This window comes from Heloderma suspectum, chromosome 4 (assembly GCF_057233095.1).
Source record: "Heloderma suspectum isolate Gila_16-S chromosome 4, 16-S_ref, whole genome shotgun sequence".
Taxonomy (NCBI): Eukaryota; Metazoa; Chordata; class Lepidosauria; order Squamata; family Helodermatidae; genus Heloderma; species Heloderma suspectum.
This window is the reverse complement of record NC_139461.1, coordinates 21,965,400-21,983,007: the sequence shown is the minus strand read 5'-3', so window position 1 is coordinate 21,983,007 and position 17,608 is coordinate 21,965,400. Positions and strand designations below refer to the sequence as shown.

The window sequence follows — 17,608 nt, the reverse complement described above, 5'->3', positions numbered from 1 at the left end:
AGCTTAAAATTTAGAGAGGGCCATTCTGAAAATCTAGCCTCATCTTTCCTGAATTTACATGCACTGAAGAATTTGAACATGTTTTCATGTGTCAAAACCCCCAGTATTAAGGGCTGGAGGGGGAGAAGAATGCAGCTTAGAATACCTTGCATGCTTGCCTCTGCAAAGAATGTTTGTGATTGGGGTTTTACACTGTTTTATCTTCTCTACATTGCCCCAGTTGAAGACCATGGAACTCTTTTGTGAATGATCTGCATTAGTAATAAATATGACCTCGGGATGCGATTCTACAAATTCTGCCGCCTATCCTAGGCCAGGAACTTCCCGTATCAGAAACACTCCCCTCCCCCCTTTGGAGATATCTGGCTTGCACGATTTGCAATAGTAGCGGCTTCCGTGGGCAAACACGGGCACAGCTGGTTTAGGGATGGTGTCCTAAGGTCTTAAAATGGGTGCAGAAGGTGCCAGCCCAAGGTGCCCCCCCCAACACTTGTCTGGGGCCCCCAGAACCCAGGATTTGCCACGGCCAAAAAAAGTGGGTGAGGCGGGGAGACATGGTAAAAAACAAAAACTACTCTAGGAACAGGCTGTATGGTTCCTGCTATAGAACTATCATTTCTACAGTGTCCTCAGAAGACGTGCTTGAAGGTTCTTACCTGCCTCCTAGGACACTTTGAGGATGCTCTAGGGAACAGGGCTTCTGTGGCAGGAACCATCGAGCCCATCCCCATAGCTTTTTTTGTTTTGTTTTTCCTTCCTTTCCGTGGCTCTCGGGTTGGGGTGATCGGGGTGGGAAAAGGGCTTCATTAGCTTGATGCTGTGACGAGGTTGTGCACCCCGTCTTAAAGTGCTGCTAGGAAATGGAAGTGCAGAGTTGTGGCCGCAGCCACTGTAGTGCTGCCCCTCTGTTCGGTACAGTGCAACGCCACAGCGGGTTCGATGTTCAGCCCTGTCTCTTTCTCCCGAGGCCCTGTCTAAAACTCCTTTTGCAGGGAATTGCATGCATAGGTAGCCTGATGGGCCAATTCACATATATATGTTGCCTCTCTTGAAAGCTGAACCCCTGTTTTGCACCTGAATATGTGAGTTGACTCCATTGAAAGGTATTGGTCCTGTTCGCATGATCAAACAGCCCATCATGGCTTATTTAAGCCACTGTGGATGGTGGCACGGACCGGCGGTCATTTTGAATATTCAAGTTACGACCACGGCTTGTTGTGTTGTCCAATTCTGGTGAGGGTGGGTTGTCCGAGGGTAAAACAACCCTTGAAGAACACATGGCCAGTTTAATCCTCACACAACCCACCCTCGCCGGGCTTGGACGCTTGGTGCAGCTTGAATGTTCAGGGTGGTGCCTGCAGGTGGTGCGGCATGTCGTAGCTTGAGTAAGCCGCAGCGATCGTGTGAACCTGGTCACAGTGTTTGATGTAGCATGAAGCTACACAAACACTTGGCTGCACTCAGAATCCTGCCTTCAATTCTGGTTACTGCAACTATAAAAAAAACCGGATGTTGTAGAGCTGGTTAAAAGAGCAGAAAAGGGCAATTCAAATGGACAGGGGTCTGCAGCACCTTCCATACGTGTAAAGGCTACAAGGATTGGGACTTCTTAATTGTGAAAAAACAACAGGCTGTGTGTGTGATAGAGGCTTATAAAATTATGGATGGTGTGGAGAAAGAGAGAAGTTTTTTCTTCACTTCTCATTTATACCAGCACTGCAGTGAAACCGACTGTCAGGAGATTCAGGACAGACAAAGAGCAGGATCAGATCAGAGGGCCAGCTAGTTGAGCATCTTCTCTGTCACACACTGTGGCCTACCAGATGCCTCTGGGAAGCCCATAGGCAAGACACAAAAATGACTACAACCTGTCCTGTTGCTCCCAGCAGATGGGGAAACGGGGCCAAGCTGCCTCTGAAGAATGCGAAGAGGTGCAGTTAGCTATCAGGGTTAATGGCCAGAGATAAAGCTCTCTTCCCTGATTGCGTCTAATCTCTTTTTAAAGCCATCCAAGTGGGTGGCCTTCACTCCATCTTGGGGCAGCCCATTCTATGAATCAATTATGTGCTGTGTGAAAAAGTACTTTCTCATGCCCTCCTTCCTTGTGCAGTGTTTCATCTGTGAAGGCTCACTTGCACATGCAAGTCATCATTTGATGCAGAATTCATGTATGGACCAGCTCATACTTGTTGCCATTTGCCAAGGATCAAAGAGCCCTGTGTCCAAGCAAGGCAGAGACCCCTGTGCTCAGAGGTAGCTTGGAGGCTTCCAGCCCTTGAGTTCTGTCCAACCTCCAATTTTGTGGCTTAGTTTCATTTTCTCCATGAGGGCTAGAAATTTGCTTTCAATAGAGGCGTTGTTGACTTTTGCATACACCAAAGGCTGACTGATCTTTGCTATGGAGTGCTGCCCCCCCCCATGGCTCCATCCAATCTGCTTTGGTCAGAAATGTTGCCTACAGTATGTGACCCATTTGTATTACAGTGGCATAATTGGAGCACAGTCCCAACATGGGCATAAATTTGGGCATTGATGGGCATTAATTCGAGGGAAATTTCATGAATTGAGGGCATAGTAAGGGCCAGATTATATGTGATGTAGGAGATCTCGGCATAGGATTGGCTGTGTGTTGTTTAAATTAAATAGCAGCTCTGGGGGGGGGGCAGATTCTGATTTGGACTGCTGCACCATGGGAGGGCAGTTTAAACACTTTCTCTGTAGCCATTTCCCTGATGAAGATTGCCTCTGTTTCTGGTTGCTGTTTGCCTTGCTGTTATAACATTCAGAGATACCTCTTCTTCCCTAGCACCAGATCGGAGGCTCTTACAGCCACTATCTAAAAAACGCATGCGCCATAGGTCAGCCTTCCACAGCCTGCTGCACTCGGATGTGTTGGACTACAACCCCCATCTGGCTGGGGATGGTGGGATTTGTAGTCCCACACATTTGGGGACACCAGATTAGGGAGGGCTGCTGTAGCATGGGATATATTCACAGATCATCTGCTTCTAGTCGCTTAAGTTGCATGCAGATGTGTTCCTGCTTAGCAGTGATGTTGCAGCCTGCAAAACATTAATGCGTGGACTGCGGTTTGCCCCCCTCCTGTGACCTACTAGTTACTGGATTAATTGGACTGTGGGGTTGACCAAGCAAAGCAGTTCTTATGTTCAAAGTCCTGGAGAGGTTATTTGAAATGCCCTCATTGTTAATTACAAAGAGGACTGCCTTAGTAATCCTTTATTCATATGCCACTTTCTAACAACTAAGGAATCTGAAGCATTTTCACAACGGTTTTGAAACAATGAGTTTTTTGCAAATCAACAGTTTAACAGGATCTGGGTGTGCGTGTTTTTTGGTGGGGGGGCGGGGCGGGAGAGGTTTGGAAGGCAGCTTTAAAAGAGCAACTTTGACAAGAAGAAACACTCTGACTTCTGTTCAGTCACTGTAAATGGCAAATAGCATTGCATGTGGTTTGTTCTAAATGGAATCTTGATGGAATGCAACCAGTGATGCTTCCCTGTGTGTGTGTGTGTGTGTGTGCGTGTGTGTGCACACGCATATGTGTACATAATGTAACTTTACAGCTGCCCAGGCTTTTTGGCTGCATGGCATAGCCGGCAACTGTAGAAGCAATGCAGACCCTAGTTTCAGCTGGTGAACTGCTCCTTTGTTGACTCAGACCGTGCCATTCCTTGAGTCATTTCCCACAACTTCCTACACCATCTAGAGCAGCTGATGATTAAGGATGAAGTTTTCAAAACAATTTGTTCCACATCGGAGTGACTTGGGGCAGGGTTGCTCAGATTTGTTCTGCTAATTTCTTCTTCTTCTCCCAAAATCAGGGACACAACTATCTCAGCCTAACCCGAGCATCATTAAGTTTCTCCACATCCACCCTATAATTGATTTAATTGGTTTTGCTTGTCATAGCTTCCATTCTGTCACGGGAGAGAGCTCTTACGGAGATTTCGGGGCAAACTGTCTCAAACCACAGTTCCTGGAGCTTGAGAAGTGGATGGCCGGGTGTACCTGTCCTGTATGGGTCTAGCTAAGGGCTGATTGGTACGTTGTGCTCAGCTCCTGGTTTGCCCATTTCACACCTTGTGCAAGTGGTTTACTTGTCTGAGCAATTTAATGTGGAAACATGATATTTGCATAATAATGCAGTAGTTGTTGTTCCCATAAATACTTAAATTCCCAACCTCCTACTGCAGAAGTGCAAGAAGTGAGGCTGGTGGGCTGCATACGGCCCGCCAAACCATTTCTGGTAGCCCACCAGACCCCCCGCATCGGCTGTGGTGGCAGCACGGTCTATCCCTTCCTTAGCTCCATCCTCTGATGGTAGATGGGCGATAAGCAAGGGAATCCCAGTTTTCTTTTGCTTGTGCTAGCGAGGGAATTCCCAGGCATGTGTGGCCTCCTGTTGCTCCCTGATATAGCCCTCAGCTCCAAGCCCAACCCACCTCACAGGGTTGTTGTTGTGAGGACAAAATGGAGGAGGATTATGTATACCGCCTGGGGTTCCTTAAGGAGGAAGAAAGGCAGGGTATAAATCAAATAAATCAATCAAATAAATAAAAATTCTACTGGGCTTAACCCTGGCCTTACAGAATCAGAATCCTGCAGACAACCCTGAAGGGCCTGTTGAAGCTGAAATGCTATACCCATGTACCTGGGAGTAAACCTACTTGAACTCAATGGAACTTAATTTAAACAAGGGTAGGAGTGCACCGTTAGTGGCCCTTTTTTGTTTTTAAAGGTGGAAAACCATCCCTCAAATTTTCCCCTTGATATTCTCATAGTCTCTTCTTCACGAAGGGCTCTTATGCAGGACATCACCCAGGGCATGCCCAGGATCCGGGGGTGGCAGTGCAAGGAGAACCCATTTTTATTCTCCAGCATCTGTCAGAATGTGGCTTTAGCATCAGGAGCTCTTCCGTAAGAGCGTTTTACCTGAAGGTTATTGCGAGAAAAATTATCGCCTAGCAATTTGCTCCCCCACAAACTGGCTCTTGTAAGAAGACCCTTCGGGTTGCTGTATTCTAGGGGAAGACAACCTGGTGCCCTCCAGATGCTTTGGACTACAATTCCCTTAAGCCCTGACCACTGGCCATGATGGCTGGAACAGTTGGGAGTTGTAGTCCAAAGATTCTGGAGGCCACCATGTCTACCCCTGATGTGTTCCTAAGGTTGACTGGAATAAACTCGGCTTTGGAAAGAGGACGGATTTTAGTCTGCACTACTGCCTGCCCCACTAGCTTCTGGAAATTTCCTCCCGCAGTGGTTAAACTCTGCTTTAAAGTAGAGATGCCTGTCTTTTTAGCAGAAATGATTTATATGGTTTCCATGCTTCGTTGCATAATGCCACACAATAAATTAAGGCCAGTATGCTGGCCTTGTTACACTGGTCGAGGAAAAAGCACACACAACAAAAACAATCCTAAAACATTTTCACAATGTTTTTGAATGTGCAAGAACTGCAAAAACACATGCAAAGCATATTGTGTACGTGATCATTTTATTAAAAATATGCCTATCCCTGTCTAGCTTTCTATCAAAAGTCCCCACTCCCCCTTTGAATTTGGGAATGTTGCCAGACTGGGCGGGTTGAGCAACAGGATGGCCACAGTCTCTTGACCTCAGTCCAGTCAGTGAAAGCAAAACCCTGGTGCCAAATTGCAAAAGAAATCAGTCACTCAAAAATGAGATGCAACGCCTTGTCCCAGTGGTTGTTGTTATCTTGTGGTTTTCAAGCCAAAGGTCCTTCTTGGGCCAAGCATCTTTTCCTTCTCTTGTACTAAGGAGCGATTATTTTTATGGCCATTGTTAATCACTTATATAGCATTACCAAAAAAACAAAACACAAAGTTCTTTGAACGATGAGGGCCTCTATGTCTTCCTGCCCCCCCCTTTGACGGCCTCAGGTCTGATGGGTCAGTGAATTCCCTGGCCACATCCCCACTCCAGTTCCCAGGAACTTGGAGGAGGAGAAGGGTGGGCAGGGGCCCTCCTTGACAGTGGCACTTCCTGCCTCAGCTGGACTTAAATGAGCCCCAGCTCCCTTGTTTTTCTTCTCTGTCTCCACCTCCTGGCCATGCCTGTTCTGACAGTCCCACAGGAGACCTCCTTAAGAAAGGCGGTCACTTGGCCCAAATGGACTGGACTTTTGTCATTGGAATCCCTGGGGTCCATTCCAGAGTCTTGCAGTATACATAGTGGGTCCCAATGCCAGGGATTGGTGCCAGGGATTGGTTGGTTGGGGTTTTGCACTTGCCAGGAGAGGGGCAGACCCCATTAAGGAGCCTGTCTGGAGCACCTCTCCCCCTATTGGTTAAGAGTGAGATTCTGCTGAAGTTGCTCAGTGGCCCATAAAATCCAGGACACAGCCTGGCTTTGCAGATGGACCATAGTTCAGTGGGTGGAGCACATAAGAACATATCAATCCAACACATCTGGCTGGAGAAGGCTGGAGTAAACACTACTGGGCCAATGGTGTAAGCCGGGATTAGCCAGCTTCCTGTTGTAATGCAAGAAATAGCCTGCTTAACCTTGTGCAGCGGATGGGTTGTCCTGCAGTAGGAGACCGGTATCAAAGGGCTGCCCCCGTCAAAGTGATATTCCCTTAGAGTGGATTAGCTAATCTGGCACAGGGCAGATTCGATTTAAATCAAACTAACTTAAATCATGATTTAAATTGCTTCCCTGAAGGGCTCAATTTTAATGACTTAAATCACAGTTTAAATCACTAGTGAGGAAGGTTCTATTTAGTCATCGTTTTTAGTAGAAGTACATTATTGTTTAATATAACCTTAATACATATTCGGACTGGTAGGTTTCATTAGAAAGTACCCAGTGGAGGATAAATGCCGCAGAAGTTTCCTCAGAAGTCAGGACTGCATAAATATGTTTTGTTCATTTTTGGTTTCACTTTCTGTTCCCCTCCCCTATCCCTTGCGTTTATAGCCAGACTCCTCCTTGCTCAGCTCTGCTCCATCTCCTTCAATTCATTGACCTTCTTCATCTCTGCACTTAAACAGAGGCTCTCGCGAGAGCAAGAGCATGCACTTCTGTACACCCCCTGCAGTGCAGAATAGGACGGATCAGGTTATCTCCCATCTCCATAAACTGCTGTTAACATATTCAGAGAATATATTAGAAGTTGTATAATTAGTATTCATGATGATATAGTTGACCTAGGCTCTGTTTTACTAATTGTTTTAAGAAAATTTCAAAATCCGATGTAAATTAAAACTATCAATTTAAATAAAATTCAGTTTAAATTTTAAAAAATCTGATTTTTTAAATTAATTTTTTAAAACCATTTATTTTTTTATCAACCCTGATCTGGCACCATTTGTAAATCTGTCAGGACATCCAGCCCATAGGGTTGACGGAGGTCACTTCTCCATCCCAAGGTTAAACGTTGCACAAGTGGCTCGAAGAAACTAGAACTTCAGATGTTTCTCTTGAGTTTGCATTTCTGCTAATCTGCAGCCTCCCATCCCCCCCACCCCCTGCTGTTGATTTTGTGCAATTGGTTACATCACCTTTCTGAATGCAGAGGCCTGGAGGTAGAGATTTATCTCACAAATGCCCTCTGCCCTTGTCTATCCATTTCAGGAATGCTAACCATGGCTGACCCTCTCTTCCCTGCCCCAAGCATATTCTAAATGATTGTCCCAGTTAGGTCAGAGGAAGAATATTGCCCTGGAGCAGTCTTCCCCAAACTGGTGCCCTCCAGTTGTTTTGGATGACAACACCCAGCATTCCTGACAATTGGCCAGGCTGGCAGAATCTGTTGGGTGTTAAAGTCCAAAACATCTGGAGGGGACCAGGTTGGGGAAAAGCTGCCCTGTAGGATGTCCCTTGGTGGAACAGGAGTCTTGGGGGCATTCCCTCTTCCTGGGGAACCCTGGGAACTGTATTTCTATAAGGGAGACTAGGGCAGAGTTGGGCAGAGAGGAGATCTTCAGATGTTTTGAACATGTACCCCAACATTCCTGACCATTGGCTATGCTGGCAGTGGCTTCTGGGAATTGAAGTCCAAAACATCTGGAGATCTAGCTTCTGCCCATCCCTGGGTTAGGGCATCAGTTCTCAGCACCCTTGCCCAACTACAAATCCCAGAATTCTTTGGGTGAGGGGAAGCATGAGAATGAACACGAGTACAAAACTGATGCACGTTTGCAGAGTAGATACACCCTTCTTTTCCTGGCTTGCCCACCTTTCTGGCCCAAACGACAGACTTCTCCCTCCTTTTCATAGCCCCCTCCCTGTTATATACAGGGCTCCCCACTCTTTTGCTCCTTCTCCTTTTCCCACCTGCTTCTGCTATTGTGTTCCTTTGTATGGAACCATATCCCCCCTCCCTGACCCCTTTGTCAAGCTGCTTCTTGCTTTTTACGATCTTGTATTACTCCTTCTGAGCTTTGCTGCACCTAATTCTCCATTCTCTGCTACTCATGATCAGTCATAGCCCCTCCTTGGGGGCTGCTCTTGTCTGTCTACTGGAAACCCCCAGACCTTTTGACAGGGATGCTGTGAATTCCCTTTTTCATAAAGAGCTTGTTTGCCCGTCTACACGTGTGAAAGGATGCACTTCTTTTCACAGGTGGCAACGCCGTGTAAACGTGTAGCATAATCACTCTGAGGCCTTTGGCTTTCTCCTCTTTACTCCCTCCAGGCCTGTCTTGTCATTCTGTCATTTTTTATAAAATGCTTCACAATGTATGTTTGCATCTTGCTCTCACAGTAAGCTTGTGAGGTAGGCCGCTGTTGTGCTTGCAGATGAGGAACTGAAGTTGGGAGAAAGAGAGTCACTTGCCCGTGGCCATGCATAAGGTCTAGAGCAGAAGTGGGGGTTGAATTCTGCATGAACTAGCTCTAAGGCCTGCATGCTGCCTTGTGAGCCATTATCAGTGCTTAGGAAAAGCCTGCTAAGGTCTCCTCTCTTTCTCTGCAACAAGTGAATAGAGAACAGTATTGGGGTTTGTTATCACCTCTTTTGGATCAAGCTCCAAGTTCCATAAAGAAGCATAGTGAAGAAAGCCGACGAGTGGACATGGGTAAAAATGTTGTGGATTTTTTTTTGTTTAGGGAGGCATGGTGTATATGCATCACCTCAGGATAGCAAGCTCATGGAACGCAACCAGGTAAGCCAGCTGTTACATAACTTGCTTCCCTTTTGACTACTCGGTTGGGATGAGTACCAGCCCCATCTTTCTCTGCCATCAATATGCCAGATTCTGCCACTCAGGGATAAACGACACGCTACGTTAAATATGTAGCATGTAGTTCAGGTTTCCCCAATCTGATGCCCACCAGAGCAGCCCCAATCAGCATGGCTAGTGGTCAGGAATGCTGGGAATTGTAGTCCAAAACATCTGGTTCGTAACTTCTTCTTTTTTACTTTTAATGTAAGCATGCAGGGCCCCAGTTTGGACCAGGACCACTGCATGTGGGTGGGTGGGGAGTTAAATTTTCCCACCCAGCTGCTCCCCCCCACAAATTTGCCCCAGTGGAGATCCCCCCCCCCACTATCCCCCCTGCCCCAATTTGGAGACAATGGAGAGGATTTTTCCTTCCTTTAGTCCCTGTGCGGGATGTCTGGGTGGGAAGATTTAACTCCTCAACCCTACCCATGTGTGGTGGTCCTGATCCAGATTGGTCCCTGCCCACTTACACTAAGGTTTTTAAAAAATGTTTGGGTCACACATTTAATGTATAGCATGTAATTTAGCCCTCAATTCACACTGCAAAGTGTAGTGGAGCTTTGGGCTGATAAAGAGTTCTGTGGGGTATGCATTTTTGTTCTTTGTTGCGGTGCCTTAATTCTACTCCCCCCAGCCCCTTTCATCCTCAACCACACTGCTCTGCTTCCTGATGCCAAAGGTGGCCTGAAGCTGAAATTGCGCTCTCTTCCCCAGGAGCCTCCATCCCCTCTGTCTAGCCCTCTGGCTTATCAGTGTGCTTTTAGAAACCAGTGCCAGCTACATGGTTGTTTTATGATTAAAAATACATAGGAGACAATGGCACTTCCTTTCCTCTGTGATTTATCACTTCATAACAAGTGCCTTACTCATTTCCTCTGGAAAGCATCTTTAAAAGTTTTTGGGAAGTGGTGTTCTGGTTTCTCCATGATTCCTCTATTTTTGTTATTCCTGCCTAATAATACTTTATTTGTAGCTGACTCCTTTATTTGTTTGGATCACAGTTGTACTCCAGGGTGGCAAATGAGCGGGAGGGGAGGTTATAGGAAGTCTCCCATCCATGAACCATCCAGGTTCAGGCCTACTTCGCTTCAGTGATGGATAGAACTACATCAGGTGCCTTTAAACCAGACTCTAGAGCAGAGGTGCGGAACTCTATGGTGGTGGGGGGCCGAATTGCGGCCACTGTTCTCAACCAGCCTTGATTAAAGGCACCTGATGTAGTTCCATCCATGTAGTTCCCTCTGCGGGCTGCATGTGGAACCTCCGCGGCCTGGAGGTTCAACATCCCTGCGCTACAGACTTGGATTGAAGTCATTAATCTTGAAAACAAAAGTGACTCTTCTGGGCCTTTCCCGTGACCTGCTGCCCAATCCTTCTAAGTCGGGGGTGGGCAAGCTAGGACCCCTCAGCCTAATATCAAAGCCCTCTGCATGTGATCAGTTCAGACCTCTGGCAAGAGCAATCTGTCCCTTCCTTGGCAGCCTGCTTGGGAAGGGGGGGAGAGAGAGACAGAGAAAAGGAGGGTGGTAGAGAAAAGGGGCGACTCATCCATGTTGGCTTTGGCCTTGCCTGCCGCTGGCTTTGGCCCCGCTCACAGCCAACATGTGGCCCACAACAAGAGTGCAGCCCTCAACAGAAAACAGGTTACCCACCCCTTTTCTAAAGTGGTAGTAATGTGGGCTGTACAAAAAGTGGTGTGCTTTACTGATGGAGTAACCTGCTATGAAGGCAAAGACCCACTTTGTTAAAAATCCTTGAATGACATTTCCTAGACTTCCTTGCTTGGGAATCATGTCAGTTAAAAAGGTTTGAAATTGTTTTTAAATTGTAGGTGTCGATGCATCCTTAAGCTGTCTCCGAGCCCTTGGCAGTGGTAGGTAACAAATAAACAGATGTGTCATGTGCAACGGGTGGGGTGGTCATTTAGATCATTCATGGTAATTTTTAAAAATTTGCGCCTGTAATTCCATGGAACTTCTATTTGATACAAAACCTTGTTGATTGGGTGACTCCCAGCTATAACATGGAATGTCAGGGGATGGGTGAGTTGTGGCATCCTGAAACATCCCTGGCATGTTGATGGAGTCCCAGACTTTCTGCATTCTAAAGCAGGGTGACTCTTTGCAGTCAAGTACTATTGGGCCCTTCCTTTTCTTATCAGAAATTCCAAAGAATCATTCTGATCTAATTTCCTACAGAAAGGCCAAGGTACCTCTGCCTAAGGCATGTAGAGAAATAAACTTTCACACACACACACACACACACACACACTTGTGTGCACACACGCAGAGAGATGTCTGTATGTATGTGTGTGTTCATGCATGTGCATGTATGTACGTATAATTATTTAGGCCGCCTGTAAGGGTCGAACCCTCTCAAGATGGCATAGAAGATAAAAACCATGCAAAACAGATACAATAAAAAAATTCGCGAATACATAGTCAATAAAAATTCAATAAAAGACAGAGGATTAACAATAAAAATGCAATATGAACAAAAGTTACCTATAAAACCAGCAACTTTAGACATTATGGGAAAACCAGTAAAAACAGGTGGGTTTTTAGAGGTGTCCTGAAGACTTGCAAAGAAGGGGGGCTGACAAACGCCTAATGGAAGTTTGTTCCAGATGTGTGGGGCCCTCTCCCTTATATTCACCAGCCTAACCAGCTTTGGAGTTAGGCTCTTGAGAACGGCCTTTACTGAGGATCTCAGAGTGCAGGCAGGCAGGTGTTGGAGAAGTTGAGTCCTTCAACTAACTTGGGCCCAAACCATTCAAGTCTTTAAAGGTTAAAACCAGGACTTTAAATTAGGTTTGGAAATGCACTGGCAGCCAGTGCAGTTGGCATAGCATTGATGTCACGTGAGACAACTGCCCAGTCCCCACCAATATCCAGATTCTGAGTGGCCTTATTCTGCACCAGCTGAAGTTTCCATAGCTGAAATCTCCATCCGCTTCAATAATCTCCCCTGCACCCCATTCTAAAGGAGTATGTTCAACAACATCCATGCTGAATACACACACACACACACACACACACACACACACAGTCAAGCAACCTTTGGAAATGCGGCCATCTTCTGCCAAATGGAGAATGGAAAAATTTACATGGACAAAACAGGAGTCTTGCTTGAGTCCTCCAGGCATGGTGGGATGTGGATGGACTATCTCCCGTGGCCCCTCTTGTTGGCTATGTGCCATGGCCACTGTCAGTTTAATGGCGCTATGACCTGTATGTGTAGATCTTAGTATTGGTAGATCTTGAGCCAGTGGCTGGCTGGTTATCTTTAAACACCCAAAGAGGTAGAGAGAGAGGATGCAGCCTCTGTACTTTCCACTCCCTTTCCTCCACTGGTCATTTTGGCCACTCCTCTGTTCCTGCCAGTTTTAGGGGCAGAATTAAAAGTCTTGCTGCACAGGAGAGGAGGAACAATGTGGCGATCAGTGGAGGAACTGACCCCCGTGACATTGGTCTTCTGACAGTGTTCTGTGGCAGCCTTAGGGTTCCTCAGTGATAAGAACAATAGTGGAGGGCAAGCTTCCCCTAAAGTGTGCAGCCATGTGAGAGTGCTGGGTGCTCAGGGATGCACTCTTCTGGGTCTATGGTGAAGCCCATCTTGGCAGGGGAGGAGAGGGGAGGAACTGTTCTCCAAGGAATGCAGTCAGTGGGCAGAGTGGTACCTCTGGGTCTTTGCTGGGGCAGACCACCTGGACAAGCCAACTGGTGTTGACTCCCTACTGTGGGCATGAACTTTTCCCAGAGCACCAGTGCAGTGCCACCATCTTCAGATGTACTGAGCAACCTTTCAAGAACTCGGAGCACACTGTTCCTATGCCGTTCAAACCCTCCATGAGGGCATGCCCTGATTAATTTCTTCATGGTGAAGATTAAATCCCAGCATTCTCATAAGGTTTTGTTGAGTCTTCTGAAGGACACGGTATCTGAAGTTTCTTCTGGGTACTAACTTTCTCAGATTGTCATGCATTTAAGTTCAACAGCATGGGCACGTTGATATCGATAGAACTATGCCCCCTAACTGCTTCCTCTTGTGTAGCCACAATGAGGTTGTCCAGCTAGGAGGCAGCTGTGTTGTGTCTCCAGGGAACCCTTTCTCTGTTCGGCTGTGAAACCTCGATGATTCAAGTTCCCCATACCTTTATTTTATTTTTTTGATTCAGCAATAAAAAATGGCCTTATTTATCTGGCCCTTTGGTAGCAACAAACAAGATGCCTGCAGGGAAAAGCCAACACATGGAGGGAACAGAGCCCAAAACACAGCTGAGTTTTCTTAAGGAATGATTGCAAAATACTGAAAGCATTCAGCTTGCATAGCTCAAATGTTCTACAGCCAGCTTCTTATGCAAGAAAAATAGGGGCAGGCAGAAGGAATACTGTGGCCCATCAGTGGACAACCAGGCAGTTTCAGGGGAACAGGTAGCACCTGTTGGGTGCTGGGATTGTTTTTTGAAGAATGCTGGACTTTGACCTAATCCATCAAAACATTTATTTGATTCTCAAGCAAGGATGCATATTCTGGGTCAGTTTAGTTAGGAAGTCCTGATGATGTACTCTTGCTTCAAAATACATTGGTAGCCCATGGAATTCTATGTTCTTTTTTACTAGATGTTTAAGTCTTGAAGTCCATCTGCCCCTAAGATAGCATATGGTAAACACTTGACATATAAAGCAAGGGCTACCTTCCTCGTAGATACTTTTCATGCTATACAGACTGTCTCATATGTTGCGAATTGATGCTGATACACGTGCGTGTTATCGTTGGACAGGCATGCCTTACTCTACAGAAATCCCTACTATTTGGCCTGGTTCACACATAACACTAACCCATGGTATGGATTGTTGGATTCTGGGTTGTCGTGAGGTGTGAACGCGGCTGTGCCAACAAACCATGGCTAACCATGAATAGAACAAACCAGAAAGAGAGCCCGTGGTTTGTTGCTGGGTTGTGAACTCTGGGTTGTTAACTAAGAACAACTCGGAAAGAGAGCCCCTGGTTTGTTGTTTGGTCATGAACTCTGGTTTGTTTAAACCATGGATTTTCATTATGTGTGAACCCAGAACTGTGGGTTGTTCATGGGTTGTTTCACCAGGCTACAGAGGAGGTGGGGAAGAGTGGTAAAATACAAAACAAAACCCCAGCTGCTCCACATCCCAGTATTACAGTGCTGCAAAGGCATGTGGGATACAGGGAAGGAGTGGCAAAGTGGGTGGGAACCAAACAACCCAGGAATTGAAAAAAATATATACTCGTCTGGCTCACTCATCTGACTCACTTGTCTGGCAGCCAAATTGGGGCTTAACTCTCAGTAAGGCAACAACCCATGGGTTAATTAAGCCATGGGTTGTTGTTACATGTGAACCAGGTCTGTGCTTCTCATGTGATAGTAATGTAGAGGAAGCACACTACTTATCCCTGTGCAGCAGCGGTGGCAGAATCTAAAGTGACTAGGTTGGCAGTCCTAGTAATGTTGAGCTGTTCATCTGTGGCTATTTGATTTCCACTCATAGGTAGAACTGTGAATTCTACCTCTCATAGGTAGAATTCAATTGTGGGCAAGTTTTCCCTTTCAGGGAAGAGTAATTATTTCAAAGCAATGAAAGTGGCAGCTAATTATAATGCAGGTGATTACAATAAGGTGAGGTAGTTGCAGTGTGGGTGTGATTACTGCTCCAGTTCTGTTTGTGGTAGTTTGAGGCCTGGAGGTGAGAATAATTCCTTATTCTTGGGGTAAGAGGGGTTGCTTTGTAGCTGTACCAGTGAGCCCTAGAAGGTTGAGAAGCATTGTCTTCAAAAACTAAGCCACCATTTTGGATGCATCCATTACTCTATACCTCAGAGGAGACAGACAACACATATCCTCTCCCCTCTCTCTGGCAGTGACATCCTCCTGAGGGAGGGAACAAGGGTGTGCTGGATTTCCTGAGGCCATTGTTTGGGAATAGCATCTGGGGATTCTCAGAGGAGGCGGTGGAAAAGGCAGATCACACAAACCATAGCTTGCATGTATGTCTTGAAGGCAAATAATGGTTTGGAGCAGGGATGGGGAACCTCTTTCTGCCCAAGGGCTGAATTCAGTTTTGGAGATGGTCTTGGGGGCTGCATTCCAGTGGTGAGTAGGCCTGAAGGCAAAAGGGGTGGTGATCTATTGTGTCAAGGGCTCCTTGGAGGCCTCTCTCAGTCTAATCCAGTAGCCAAGTCCAGACACAGACAAAGGGATTCCTTTCAAAGCTTTATTCTTCTTTTACAACTTAACAACTCTACCATTTGCAACTAGATCTGAGCAGCACAGTACCTATGCCCTAAGTTGGAACAGTTGGTCCCTGTTTGAAAGGGAATTACTGGCAGACCCCTGAACTTAAGGACTAGGGAGAGTCCCTCCCCTGTTCCCTTGGATCCTCTGGGCGCAGCCATTGTTTGCGCGCCAACCGGGCACTACGCCTACTTTCTGCGCCCTCCATTTGGTGCCGCTCTCTGCGTCGGCATCGCGCGTCCACCAAGTCTGCTTCCTGTGCTCTGTCACTCCCTGGACTGCTGTCTAAGCTAGGAATGCTGGTGGGGGGAATCTCCGTCAGCTGTTGGCCCTGGGAAAGAGGAGTGCGCTCCTCTCCCAGGAGCGACTGCTGTTCCTCAAAATCAGAACTACTCTGGGATTCTATGGGCTCAGTGTCCACCCTGACATATTGTAGCTTAGATCTCTTACTGCCAGTAACTAAGCTTTAGGGGAGGGATTTCAACTTTTCTGAATGGAGAAAAAAACATGTAAAAGCTGGGAAGTCATCACATGATCAGGGGAAAGGGTATGTGTCCATCTGGGACATCCAAGGAGGACCACATTTGGCCTTTGGGCTTGAGGTTCCCAACCCCTGGTTTGGAGTCTCTATGATCCGGTTAGCACAAACCATGGTTTGGCCTGATGTCTGAATCAAATCATGATAGGAAAAGCGAAGTGACAGATTCTGAGAGAAAGTAATAACTGGGCTACCCGAAGTTGCAAAGGGGATGCTGGGAACTGATCAAGAAAATACGTAAAGGGCTAGTTTGGGCTTAATGCTAAACCATAGTTTAGTGTTACGAGAGCAAGCCACAGTGAGCCTTGGACTCACGCTCTCCTCCTCCCTCCTCTGGTGCAGCCACAAAGAGGAGTTCAGAAGCACGTGCTTCCATTTTAGATTAACCTCCACTTGCCATGCCACCCAAACCTGGACAAACTGTGGCTAACCTTACTGTGGTTAGTGGAAACAAGGGAACTTCAAACCACACTTCATGAAACTGGTTTGTTTGATTAACCGGAGTTAAGATTAACCACAGTTTAGGGCCCAGAAGTTACCCTACACTCCAGTTAATTTAAAGCAGAAACTTCTGCTCTCATGGCCGCACCAGAGGTGGAGAAGGGATTCGGTACATGTGAGACTGGGCGTAGGGAGGGGTGGGGAGGCTAGACTCCATCTTGTAGCGCTAAACCATGATTTAGCGTTGCATCCAAACAGAGCCGGGATATAGCACAAAGTGTATTTCCAGTGTTGATCCAGGAAGTGGGAGAAACCTTAAGTTTGGGAAGCGTTGTCACAGAGCCGTATAGACACGAGGTCACTGGGTAGAAGCCGTTGCTGAACATTCTGGAGGAGGTAGGTTATTATGGCAGGAGCCAGATCAAAGGCAGTTACGCTTTACTCTGCAAAGGTGGATGAGTAATAGGGCATCACCTCCTCCCAAAAGCAAGGACAAGTGACAGCTGGCTGTGCCAGCACAGCTTAGCACCTTGTGTCTCTCCTCACACCCCCCAGCTACCATTGCTTCATCTTTTCCACCTGCTTATCTGCGCGGTGTGAGAAATTGCACAGTGTCGGTGTTGCATTCACTTGGGAGGAGAAGGCAGCAACAAAGAAAGCGGTGAAGCACCTTTGCCAGTAAACACTTGAGAAGCCTGCGTCAGCCCTTGCACACTCTGCCCCGATTTCTCAATAACAAGCAGGATGACCTAGCTCTGTCAGTATTTGAGAGAGAGGCCCAGCTGGGGGGCGAGGGGGGGAGGAGAGAGCAGTGTTACCCATTTCTCCCCATTGTTACAATTCAGTTTGCTTGCAAACACCCCCCACCCACCCACCCCGCTCGACTGGGCTGCAAATTTAGCTTCGTATTTTCAGCTGCTGAGACTTTGCATGTCTCCTTAGAGCGATGAATTGATGGGTTGCCCACTCTGTTCTTCCTTGCCCCCCCCCCCCAGTTGCCGCAGTCGACTTTGGCTGACATCCCAGAATTGAGCTATGAACCAAATGAACACACACACACACACACACACACGTGCCTGGAAAGGCCAATATGAGGTTTGTGAAAGCCGGGTTGTTTGTACTAAAGTGGGAGGAGAAATAAAAGTGAAT

At 46.8% G+C, this 17,608-nt stretch overlaps 2 long non-coding RNA genes across 2 annotated transcripts in view; both read left to right on the top strand.

Annotated features, from left to right (window-relative positions):
- LOC146346608 (uncharacterized) overlaps positions 1–17,608 on the top strand; it is a 187,181-nt gene that overhangs the window by 79,363 nt on the left and 90,210 nt on the right. The gene's annotated exons all lie outside the window — the stretch shown is intronic.
- Positions 3,387–15,448, top strand: LOC146346609 (uncharacterized). Its single transcript, XR_014789981.1, has 3 exons — positions 3,387–4,062; positions 9,097–9,152; positions 11,044–15,448. It is a non-coding gene; the product is annotated as an uncharacterized LOC146346609 (long non-coding RNA).